The sequence below is a fragment of the Notamacropus eugenii genome, chromosome 3 (assembly GCF_028372415.1).
Source record: "Notamacropus eugenii isolate mMacEug1 chromosome 3, mMacEug1.pri_v2, whole genome shotgun sequence".
Classification (NCBI taxonomy): domain Eukaryota; kingdom Metazoa; phylum Chordata; class Mammalia; order Diprotodontia; family Macropodidae; genus Notamacropus; species Notamacropus eugenii.
Window position 1 is genome coordinate 330,372,527 of NC_092874.1, and position 11,988 is coordinate 330,384,514.

Below are 11,988 nucleotides of genomic sequence, written 5' to 3' on the forward strand. Positions count from 1 at the left end.
AAGCTTCTTTTATTGCTTTTGTTTTCCACACTTTAAGTACTGGAAACAAGCAAACCAGGGCCTGACTCTGAAAACTATCTTCTATGTACCAGTAATGATGGACAGCTATAGAATATCACTGTAGGATCACTTATGTTGGAAATAAGCTTGATGCTAACAGGTACCAAAGAAAATTTATTGAAGGGATGAAGGGTGAAGGGATTAGAAAAAAAAATTAGAAAAAAATAATTAGAAAAAAAATTTTAATTAAATTAGAAAACAAATTAAGCTGTGAGGGGAAGACCCTCAGGATAGCTGCTCCAGAAAGAAACAATTACCACTGACATTCACTCTAAGGCAAGAGAGCCCAAAATACAGCCATTAAGTGGCTGTACTGACCAGACTGCTTAATATTAAACAGTTTATGGTATATTTTTTAAAAAAAGTTCAGGAAAGGAGATGGTTTAAGGAATAAAATACTTGGCAAAATATATCAACATTCATTGTTCAATCATCCTTAGGAAATGAAACTTGTAGAATTGTATAACTAACATACAACAATAAAAAAAGAAGCAACTGTAATGCATTAAGAGTGGAACAATCTTCCTGCCTCTACCTCCCTCTAATCTGTCTTTCAAACTATTGCCAGAATAATTTTATTCACATATAGATATGATTATGTTACCTTCCTTCCTTTCTTATTTCTTTCTTTCTAAAATTATTCTTGTGTGGTTTAAAAGAGAAATATGAATTATGAGAGTAGAATTTCTGTCCCCCACACCCCCCAAAAATAATAAACAGATTAGAGAAGCTGGATTTTCTTTTTTTTTTTTGAAACTGGGTCTTTGATGGCAAATCTCACCAAAGAATCAAAATAGAAAAAAATAGCTATTGAATGCAAAACACTGAAATGAAGGACAATCCAGATGGAAGAAAGATAAAACAATAACATGAAAAGAAAACGTTCTCATTATTGATGAAATCCTAATAAAACTGCACCCAACCCCAATATTCTAACTTCCTTATGGGCCCCACTGAACAGCAGTCATGTAGTGCCTTAACCACACAATCTGGCTTTCACAACACAATGCCCCCAGACTCAAAATAGCCACTGGTCTTAGCTAAGCACTGCCATATGTGAACAGTTCTGTTCTTGGACACAACCACAATCATGTCATCCATTTAGCCAGAGAGGACCACCAGACCTAACTATTCATCTCGACCAGAAAGGAGAACAATAGTAAACCATTTGGAGGGCAGCATGACCAGAATGTTTAACCACTGAAGCATAGAAGGGACCTCCCCCCAATACCGAATCCCTTGACAAACCCCTCTAGTCTTTTGAATATCCATATTTTCTGTCATGTAATTGCATCTTTACCCTATAAAAATCCATCTTGCTTTCTCTGAACTTGCTGGATCCTCTTGGAACTTACCTTGTAAGATGTGGCCATCCAGAAAAGAAAAAAAACTGCACCTGGGTTAGAAAGATTGGTGGTCTCTTAAAGAAATTTTGTTGGCAAACTGAACAGCAACCACAAAAACCAACTCTCTCTCTCTGTCCAGGCAGAATATACATTTATATGGTGCCTACTATATTCCAGGCACTGTTAAGCACTTCACAGATATAATTTCATTTGATAACCCAGCAAGATGCTGTCCCCATTTGAGAGTTGAGGAAACGGAGGCAAACAGGGTTAAGTGACTTAGCTAGGGTCACATAGCTAATAAGTGTCTGAAGTCAAATTTGAACTCAGGTCTTCCTGAGTCCAATCCTAACTCTCTTATCATGGTACCACCTCCATAGCTCATACATGGCAAAACCCAGATGAAAACTCAGGTCACTAAGACTCTGAATCTTGAGTTGTCCAGTTCTCCTATGGTAGTTTTGCCCATTCTGGGACAGAAGCAAAGAGACAATTCATTGAAAGTCCTAGGATCACACATTTGGAGCTCAAAAGGACCTTAGAAGTAGCCTAGTTGAATCCCTTCATCATTTTGCAGATGAGGAGACTAGAAGCCCAGAGATTTAGTCACTTATCCAGTCAACCCCCTTAGTGCACAGCAGAGCCTGCACTGAAGAGCCCAGTGCCTCTTATTCCACATGGAGCTTTCTCTCAACCAAGGCCTGTCCTATCAGACAAGTCACTTTGGTTAGTGGCTGCACTGAGCTGAATCAGATGCCTCATCTGTAAAACACACAGATTGGAGGTGATCATTCCCAAGGACTCTTGGAGCTCTGAAATTGACGATGCTTGGTTATCTCTCCCCTCCTTATGGCAGAATTCTCTTGATACCACTAACCCCTATTACTTAGCTTGCTATGGTGACTGACTGTTGGGCCTGAAGTTGAGAAGACCCTACAATGGATATTTTCTTAGTGAGGTGACCCTAGTCAAGTCATTCTCTTAACATTTCTTGGCCTCAGTTTGCCTCTGTCAAATGGGGATAAGAGCCCCTACATCACAGAGTGATGAGTCTTTTCAGTCCAGTCCTACTCTCTGTGACTACATTTGGGGTTTTCCAGGCAAAGATGCTGGAGTGGTTGGCAATTTTCTTCTCCAGTTCATTTTACAGATGAGGAACTGAGGCAAACAGGGTTAAGTGACTTACTAAGGGTCAGACAGTTAGTAAGTATCTGAGGCTGGATTAGAATTCAGATCCTCCTGACTCCAGGCCCAGTGCTCTACCTACTGTACTATGTGGTTGCCCCTCACAGGGTGGGAAGGCTCAAATAATGAGTTAACATTATGTCCTCATTTCTGACGTAGGTTCATGACTTTGGGGCTTCTGACTTTTCTACTATGATCCTAAGTTGAGTTCCTTCCCTGGCACTCTTCCCATCCCTTTCTCACCTTATTTTTGTCTTGTCTTCCCTAATTAAGTTTGTAAGCTGCTTGAAGGCAGGGTCTGTCTTTTTTTTTTTATTTGTAACCCCATCACTTAGACTGACACATAATAGATAACTCATATTTATTGATTAACTAAATGTAAGAAACTTTTTAAAAGGAACTTTGGCAAGCTTTGAAAGTAGTACATAAATATTAATAATGTGGCCGTCTAAGAGTTATCTCAATTCTAAAACATGTTGTCATCTTACTCAAAGGCTTTCAGTTGGTGACAGAAAAGTTGCAAAACAAAATTCATGTTTAATAGCAGTTTTCAGTATAATATTAGGGTTAGGTCATGAAAAATCCTTTGAACTTAAAGATGGTTCATGTCAATTCTATGTCAATTACTTGACTTTGGAGATCTTTGTTAAGGGATGGACTCCAGAAGCAGCTTCCACTTCAGCCGAGGTTTTGATTAGCCCACAACTGTATGAACCTTTTACCTGACATGAGAGGAAATAATGAAGCATGACAATTTAGAGGCTCATGGGAAACTTCACACTGAGTTTTAAAGAAAAGCAAAATTGATAACACACAAGTCTGTGTAGCATCAGGTGTTGCAGATGAAACTTTCCTACCAAAGGATTTTTTCTCTCTCCCTGTCACAATGATTCTTTTTGCCTTACAATCTCCAGTTCAGATTCCATGAGGGAAAGGTTTTTTTTTAAGTGCTTAAAGATTTAACATTAAAGGACATTTGTCAGACTTTGGTAGTGTAGATGTGCCGTTTCCAGGAACACGGTAATGAATTTTTATTTGAATGAAGAATCTTATAAAGATGGAAATAAGTCTTTATTTACAGATTGAGGTTGTTCCTTCTGCCTCAGCCTTGATCATCAAAGCTTTAAAAGAACCTCCTTTGGACAGAAAGACATAGAAAACAATTAAACAATGCATGCCAGTCTCATGGCAAGAGATCTTTCTGGAACCATTAAAAAGATACTTGTCACAGCCCAGTCTTTGTCTGTAACATTGATGGCAGACAACCTCAAGATGTCATTGATAACGTCAAGGATGGTGCTGTTGATGCCCAAGAAGTTAGCAGCTACAAAGGGAGGTAGCTGACTTTTGGCAACAATAACAAAAAAACAAGTGAAAAAATCAAACACCAAAAACAATAAAAACAGGAAATGCAGGAGGGAGTGGAACAATCTATTTCAGAAAACAATGGAGCTCTGGACATAGTCCCAAGGGAGTTGACCCATCAACCTGAGCTTAATCATGGATTTAAAATACTGGAATTCAGTAATAAGTATGTGAAACACTTTTTAGAAAGAAAACTAGACCTGAAGGAATTATTTGCTTCTCAAATATTCCCAACAATAGGAAGTTAGGAGGAATGAATAAATCCAGCACAGAGAACTTAGACCCTCCCGACATGTGGATCAATGAATTTGTTTTGAGGGACTACAACAGAGAAGAGGCAGCTAGATGCACAGTGGGCCTGGAGTCAGGAAGACCTAAGGTTGAATTGAGCCTCAGCAAGACAAACCAGTGACTTCTGAGTTAAAGCTGAGTATTCTTCCCCCCGCCCCCTCTCCGCCCCAGGAAATGGCAAAACACTCCAGTATCTTTGGCAAGAAAACTAAATGGGGTCCCAAAGAGTCAGCAGCAATGACTGGTAGCCATTTTGTGACAGTCCCTGACTATTTAAACATGCCCCAATGGGACAACAGTGCTGAGTAAATGCCATAAAGGTCTCAGAAAGTAAGTGGTCTTCTTTCCTTTGGCTCTGCATCTTTCTGGGGGGCAGATATGTATGAATTTGGGGATGTGCCCAATATGAAAAAGCTCTGAGTTCTCATCCACTGGTTAAACACCACTTTCTTTTTAAAATGGCTGTATCTCAATGAGTCACATGACCTTAGCATAATGCTGCTGGTACTTCCTAGGGTAGCTGACACGTGTTTGGATATGGCATACAACATTTCCTCTTAGCTTACCATGAAAAAGCAAGTAACCAGTGCCTCATAACGAGAGGGCATTGCATAAGAACAAATTCAGCCTCTGTGAAGAGGCTATGAGGCTGCCACTCTCCTAAATCCCCACTGTCTCTCCAGACATAGTATTGATCTAAACCTAGATGTTCTAGTGAGTGCACAGCTCAGCTTTTAAATTCTTCAGTGGCTTTGTCTCCTCTCTCCCTCAGAGGCGGGCACAATTCTGCATAATGACCCAGTTCTCACAAGATGTTTGACTCATTCTCAAGCAAAGGCAGCCTCTGTGTAAGAACTCTGGAACTAGGGGCTGATGACACAAGAAATAGTTTTAAGATCCTGTCTCAGCCTCGTGTGTGGAAATCAAAATGGAGTGAGAACAGAAGTTCTAGAGGGGTCATGCTTTCCCTGGTCCCAGTGTTATAATTTGTGCACTAGGACTTCTGCTGAGTTTCGTAGCTGCCAGCATTAATGCCCAAGGCCTGAGGAACAACCTTCAGGATTCAGTCCAATGGTAGTTGAAAACAAGGACTCCTCTGCCACCGATGCAGCATTGGAAATGTCAACTTGGTGCAACCATTGTTATGTAGAAATGGTTAAGTCTGAGGCTACTCTGCCCAGAGACCAAGGTGGAATGGGGGAGAGTGTGCTCTCTAAGGGATTTTCTGTACTTCTGTTCTCACTGTATCTTCAAAGTAAATATATCTGTGTGAAATATAATGATGTTAATTGAATGGAAATGAGGTGTTTGTCACTGATGGATAACAGTGGGGGAGCACAACGGAAATGAGGTTTTAAGGGGATAACCGGAAATAAATATACCTTAATCCTTCAGGGGTACCCCATAGAACCTGAAGAGGGTACCCTTAGTTCCATAATTTGGGAAAGAGCTTACCCTACACACACACACACACACACACACACACACACACACACACACACACTCCCCCACTATATTTTTTTTTCTGGTCTTTTATTATATCCCCAGTACTCAGATCAGCATAGTACACTAGTACTAGTATCTAGCATCACTAAAACATAGTAGGTACTTACTACAGCTAAATGCCTAACAAACTGATCCTATCCAAGAAGCCAAGGGAGATGGCATGTGGTCCAGGGGGTCAAATGCTGAGAGGAAAGTCAAGAAGGATAATCAAATGGGTCCTAATCTTGCTCATTTGGGAGATCCTTCCAATGATGAATACTGCCACCACCCAGCTCAGCTTGTGGATGGCTTCTCAGCAGTTTGATAGAGAAGATCTGTCAAACATGCTGGAGACACTCCTCACTTTCTGAGCCCCTGTGGTTCTTTCCCTTCCCATGTGACCATCCCACCCTCTCTTCCTCTCCTACATTTCTTCATTGACCTCTTTCAATCCTGTTCTTCTTTAGAGTTCCTCATTAGTTTTACGTAGCAGACTGCTCAAATCCACCCTGGGCCTCTCCATTGCCCTCTGTGGGATGCTTCTTTTTAAATTCTTTGGACCCAGTCTTACCATGTCCTGCTACCTGCATACTGTAACACTAGGTGAATGTTGATATTACAAACCATGGCTTCCATGTCCATGGTGTCATCAGAGAAGCTCTGCAATTTGCCAAAGTCAACAAACACTTAATCAATATCTATTGATTGATTAATTCCAGAAATGGAGAAGAGTCAATGTAAAGACATTGAGAAGAGAGGTGTGATATGGCATACAAAGAATGAAAAGAAGGTCCTTTTGGTTAGTGGAGTATGAAAAGAGGAATAATAATGCACAATAAGCTTGAAAAAAGGTAATAAAAATTAATACAATTTTTAATTTTTGATAAGGCACTTTACTTGTATTATCTAATTTGAATCTCATTGTTTTAACCCCATTTGACAGATGAGGAAACTGAGGCTGAGAGAAGCTAAGTAACTTGTCCATGGTCATGCAGTGAGGTCTTCCTGCCTCCAAGTCTTCCACTCTGTCTGACACACAGCTAATCTTTATGTCTGAGCCAGATTGTAAGGGACTTTATTTAAATACTGAATAGAGAACTTTGTACTTGACCTTAGAGGGAGTTATGAGGAGTCAATGGAGCCTTTTGAGGAGAAGAGTAACTTGTTTGGGGCCGTGCTTTAGAAATATCACTGTCACAGTTAGAAAAAGACTTGTGTCAGGGAGACCAAATAGGAGACTACTTGACGTCGTTTATTTGAGAGGTAACAAAAGACTGAATTATGGTTGGTAATCCCATTAGTAGAGATAAGGGGGATGACTTGGGAAATGTGTGGGTAGAATGGATAAGATTTCTTAACTATGGAAGCATATTGATATTACTATTATGAATAATAAAGTAAGTAGCCTTTAAGGTTTGCAAAGTGCTTTTCAGATATCTCATTTTGTCTTCACTAGAGGGGAGGTGCTGGTGTCCTCAGGGAATATGTGATGATCTGTCTAATGTCACAGCTAGTAAGTATCTGAGGCTGGATTTGAACTCAGAGTCTTCTTGACTTCAGGTCTGGTGCTCTACATGCAGTGCCACTTAGCTGCCCACTCAGAGCTAGAGCTGATATATATTATCAAAAATAGTATATATTATTTATTAAGTGATAAGTGCTTGTTGAACTGAATTAAACTGAAATTAGTGAGGTTGACCTCAGCCTCCACAGAACCTCAGGGTTGGAAAAGGCCCAAAAGTTCATGGAATCCAACCTCAAGGACCTCAGGGTGCCACCATCCTTCTAGTCCCCCAAGGTGGAAACCTCAGAGGCATCCTTCCTTTTCCCTCATTCTCTTCTATCTATTTACATATCCACTAGCCTGGTTCAGGCCTTCATCACTTCTCTCCCTCATAATTACATTAAGCTTCTAATTGGCTTCCCTCTCCCAGGCTTCTCTGCCCTCCAATCCTTCCTTCCCAGAGATGCCAAATTGGCATTTCTTAAGCACATGTCTGACCAGGGCTCTTCCCTGCCTGGGAAGTGCCCAGGATTCCTCATTACCTTTTGGATTAAATATAAAACTTCTCTGTCTGGCATTTAAAACCATTCACCATCTGGCTCCAGTTTCCCAGGCTTATTGCACAATGCTCCCTTTCACACACTCCATGTTCTAGTCAAACCAACCTACCTGTGCTCCCTATATACCACATCCATCTCTTGTTGAGTCAGTGAGTCCATGAGTTTGGTGAATTCCCCAACTGTCTGCAGGACATGTTCCAGTCAAACTGACCTACTTTCTGTGGCCTGACTTCAGTATCCACCACCTGTCTCAGGGTCTTTGCATCATCTGTCCAAAGGCCTGGAATATACTCATTCCTCATTTCCGCCTCTTGGAATCCCGAGGTTTCTTCCATCCTCTGCTCAAGTTGGATGGGACCTATTCTAATCTTTGAGATGCTGGGGCCCTCCCCTATCCAAATCACTTTGCACTATTTCTCATATCTGGGTACTTGTTTTTTCCAAATAGAATATAAATTATTGGAGGTTGAGGATTCCTCATTCCTTGATAAATGCTTATTGAATGAATGAATGGAATGAAACTGAGGCCCAGAGAGGTGAAATTAGTTGTCCCAAATCAGACAGGTAGCAAGTAGCAGTGTCTAGATTTGAACCAAGATGCTTTAGCATTTTTCCTAAACACCATGCTTCCTAGGTGAGATGGGATGAAATTAGGGAGGATGGGGCTGCCTGTGATAAAGGATCTTTCATTGTCCATATTCAAAAATCTTTTGTCCCCCTTTGGTGCAAAGAAAGAGAGTCTTCTAAGTTATTTATTCTAATTCACAGCCTCTTATTATGAGCCATATAAATTAGAAAGGAGTGCATTTAGGGTTAGGGTGGAGATTATAAGCACTTTAAAATAAAACCATCACCTTAGCCTATTTCCTGAAAGCAGGGTTAATTGTTGTCAACATGGTGAATAAAGAATCATGTCTCCAGTGTTAAGTGTTTGTGGCAAGGAAACCCAGAATTCCTGGAAATGGGTACAAAAGGGGATGAATTGGTCTGAACAGCTCTTCCTCTGCCTTTCATGATATGGACTTATGCTCATTTTTAGCTTTTGTTTATTTTGCCCAGGGTTCAGTGGTTGCAGGGGTGGGGAACCTGCTGCCTTGAGATCACATGTGGGCCTCTAGGTCCTCAAGTGTGGCCCTTTGACTGAATGCCAATCTTGGTTGTTAGAAGGGGTTTCTTCATTCTGGAGTTCCCTACACTGATGAAATTAGAGATCCATTCATTCTCTATCACTTTCATTACGTCCACAAAGTTCTTATATAAATCACTTTGGTCTGATACGTCACACTTCCTTCTTCCCACTCATCTCTATGGGACCTGTTTTTCAGGTTGGATGGATAATAGGGTTAAGAAGATAACCGTCAACTCAGCTACACAGACTGTCACATTGTTCTGTTTAAAGACCTATCTACACATTGCTATTTTTCTTTTTCAAAAATAAAAAGGAGGATAGGAATTCTGGAATTGGTAATTTTCTCCTGTTCCAGCAAAAGCATATGAAGCTGTTTTTTTAAAATCTTAACTCCTTTGCATTTGAGGATGGTTAACACGGGAGATGAATCCACTCATAGCAAGGAAGACATTCATCATGACTTTGAATTAAACATCTCAGGTATTTAAATTATTATAACCACATACTGAAGCTCAGAGGTGTGATACAAAGAGAATCTTGAGTCAGAAGACCTTGTTGGTCCACGTTGAGGCTGGGCTATTTACTAGCTATGTGAAATTGGGCCAGTCATGGAACCTTTCAGCCTCTCTTTCCTCATCTATAAAATGGAAACAATAATGCTTGTACTATTCACCTCACAGCGTTGTTATGATGCTCCAGTGAATTGGTATATATGATTACACTTTACAAACTATAAACATTAGGGAAATGTAAGCTCTTCAAATAGTCTTTCTGTGTCATTAAAAAAACAAAAGGAGCCATTCTAACCCAAAGGTCTCCCTTCAAGTCCCCTTATTCCCACTTTGGCTTTCTACAATCCTAGAGAAGGCTGAGAAGGATCTTCTCCCCCATAGGACTTGCCAGTGTTTACAGCTGTGCTTTTAAGTAGCTAGAACATTTCTGTAAGTACTCCTCAGGCATCCTGCAGGCTTCCTTCAAGGACTCATCCATCTCCCAAATACATTGGTTCAATTGCTGGATTTAACTTGTACTCCACTCGTGAAATAATGGAGGAGTAAATGATGTGGTCAGAGAAAGTCCAGCACCAACCAAACCCAAAAGAATAAACCAACCTGAGGGTGCTCCCCCCTCCCAAGATCGCTCTTTTTACAGAGATGAAGGGAAAGGGATTTCACATTTGGCTTCTCACTTTCTTCACATGCCTATTATTCTTCAAGTTGAATTTAGCCAGATCCCAGTAAGAGTGAACAGTCAATCCCCAAAAGTGGTTTCATTGTTGAGTTCTCACTGCATGTTTTCATTGGGCTGGGACCAATGATCATACTTTCCATCATTACAACTTGGGTAGCTATGGTTTCTCCAGTAGTAATGTATGACTGTGAGAATTGCATTGGAAGGAAAGCCCCAGTGCCTAGAAATGATGCTGTCCAATTGTGGAGCTGGAGAAGACTTTTGAGGGTCCCTAGGACAGCAAGGAGATCAAGTCAGTCAAGACCAAAAGGAATTCACACTGTTCATTGGAAAGACAAATAATGAAGCTGAAGTTTGACTACTTTGGCCACATAATGAGAAGATGGGACTCATTGGAAAAGACTCTGATGTCATGGGAAAATTGAAGGCAAAAGGAGAAGGGATGTTAGAATAAGATGGATAGGGTTATGAAAATAACAACATGAGCTTGGACAGACTTTGGGATATAGCTCAGGATAGAAGGGCTTAGTGTACTATGGTCCATGGGGTCATGAAGAGCTGGATGAAACTGAATGACTGAACAACAGGCTTGGAATAGCATGAATCTGAAAACATATGAACACTCTGGGGACTTGTATTTTATAAATGTTAATTCATTTTATCCTCACAACAACCCTGGGACGTAGCTATGAGGGAGGTAGTTGTGATTATTCCTCTGTAGACAGAAGTGAAATGAAATGGCAGGGGTCAGACAGCCAGTGTCTAAAAAGCAGGGATAGGGAAACTGTGGCTTTCTAAGGTTCTTGGGAACAGCCTTTTGACTGAGTCCAAGTTTTAGAGAATAAATCCTTTTATGAAGTGGATTTGCTCTGCAAAGTTTGAATTCAGTCAGAAGGCTGCACTTGAGAACCTAGAGGGCCAAATGTGGCCTGGAGACCACATTTCATTGAACTGAATACTTACTGAATATACGTTCAAAATAGAGCTAAAGCAGAACTAAACCACCCAGAGTTTGAGTCATAATGCTTAAGGCTGCATTTCTGGTTAATGAGAATGTCCATTCCCTCTGGCCTCCCTGCACTCTGAGCATGTTAAAGATGGGAAAATTGAGGTGTTGTTTTTCAAATTTAAACGCATTTGGAGTCTGCTACTATGTAATTTTGGGGCAGCTGGGTGGCACAGTGGATAGAGTGCCAGGCCTGGAGTGAGGAAGACTCATTTTCCTGAGTTTCAATCTGCTCTCAGACACTTACTAGATTGTGTGCCCCTCGGCAAGTCACTTAAGCCTGTTTGCCTCAGTTACCTCATCTTCAACATGAGCTGGAGAAGAGAATGGCAAATACTCTAGTATCTTTGCCAAGAAAACCCCAAATGGAGTCTGAAAGAGTTGGACATGACTGAATAGATTGAATAACTCTATAATCTCTGATCATTTGACCTGATCAGAGCTAGAGTGTATATTTGCACGAGTGTGAAGAAAGAATTAGCTGAACAAATCTTGTAGCATGCCTATCTGGCCTATTTAAAAGGGAAATTGTTTGGAAGATATCAACATTTTATTGAAAGGCAAGCAGCTAAAACTATTAGAAAGGAATTATCTTATGACAACAATTGCCTCGATTTGGTGAAACTTGGTCTGGAATAGAGAAGGGTGGATAGAGAGGTAGCTCTGAGCACAGGAAGGATGGGTTTGAATCCAGCCCCAGCATGAACTATATGTGTGACTTCTTAATCTCTTACTGCTCTAAGGAAACTCTGATAATAATAAAAGCTATTGTAGTCCTTACTGTGTGCCAGGCACTCTGCTTAGTGATTGACAATTATCTCATTTGATCTCACAACAACCCTGAGAGGCAGGTGCTATTATTCCCA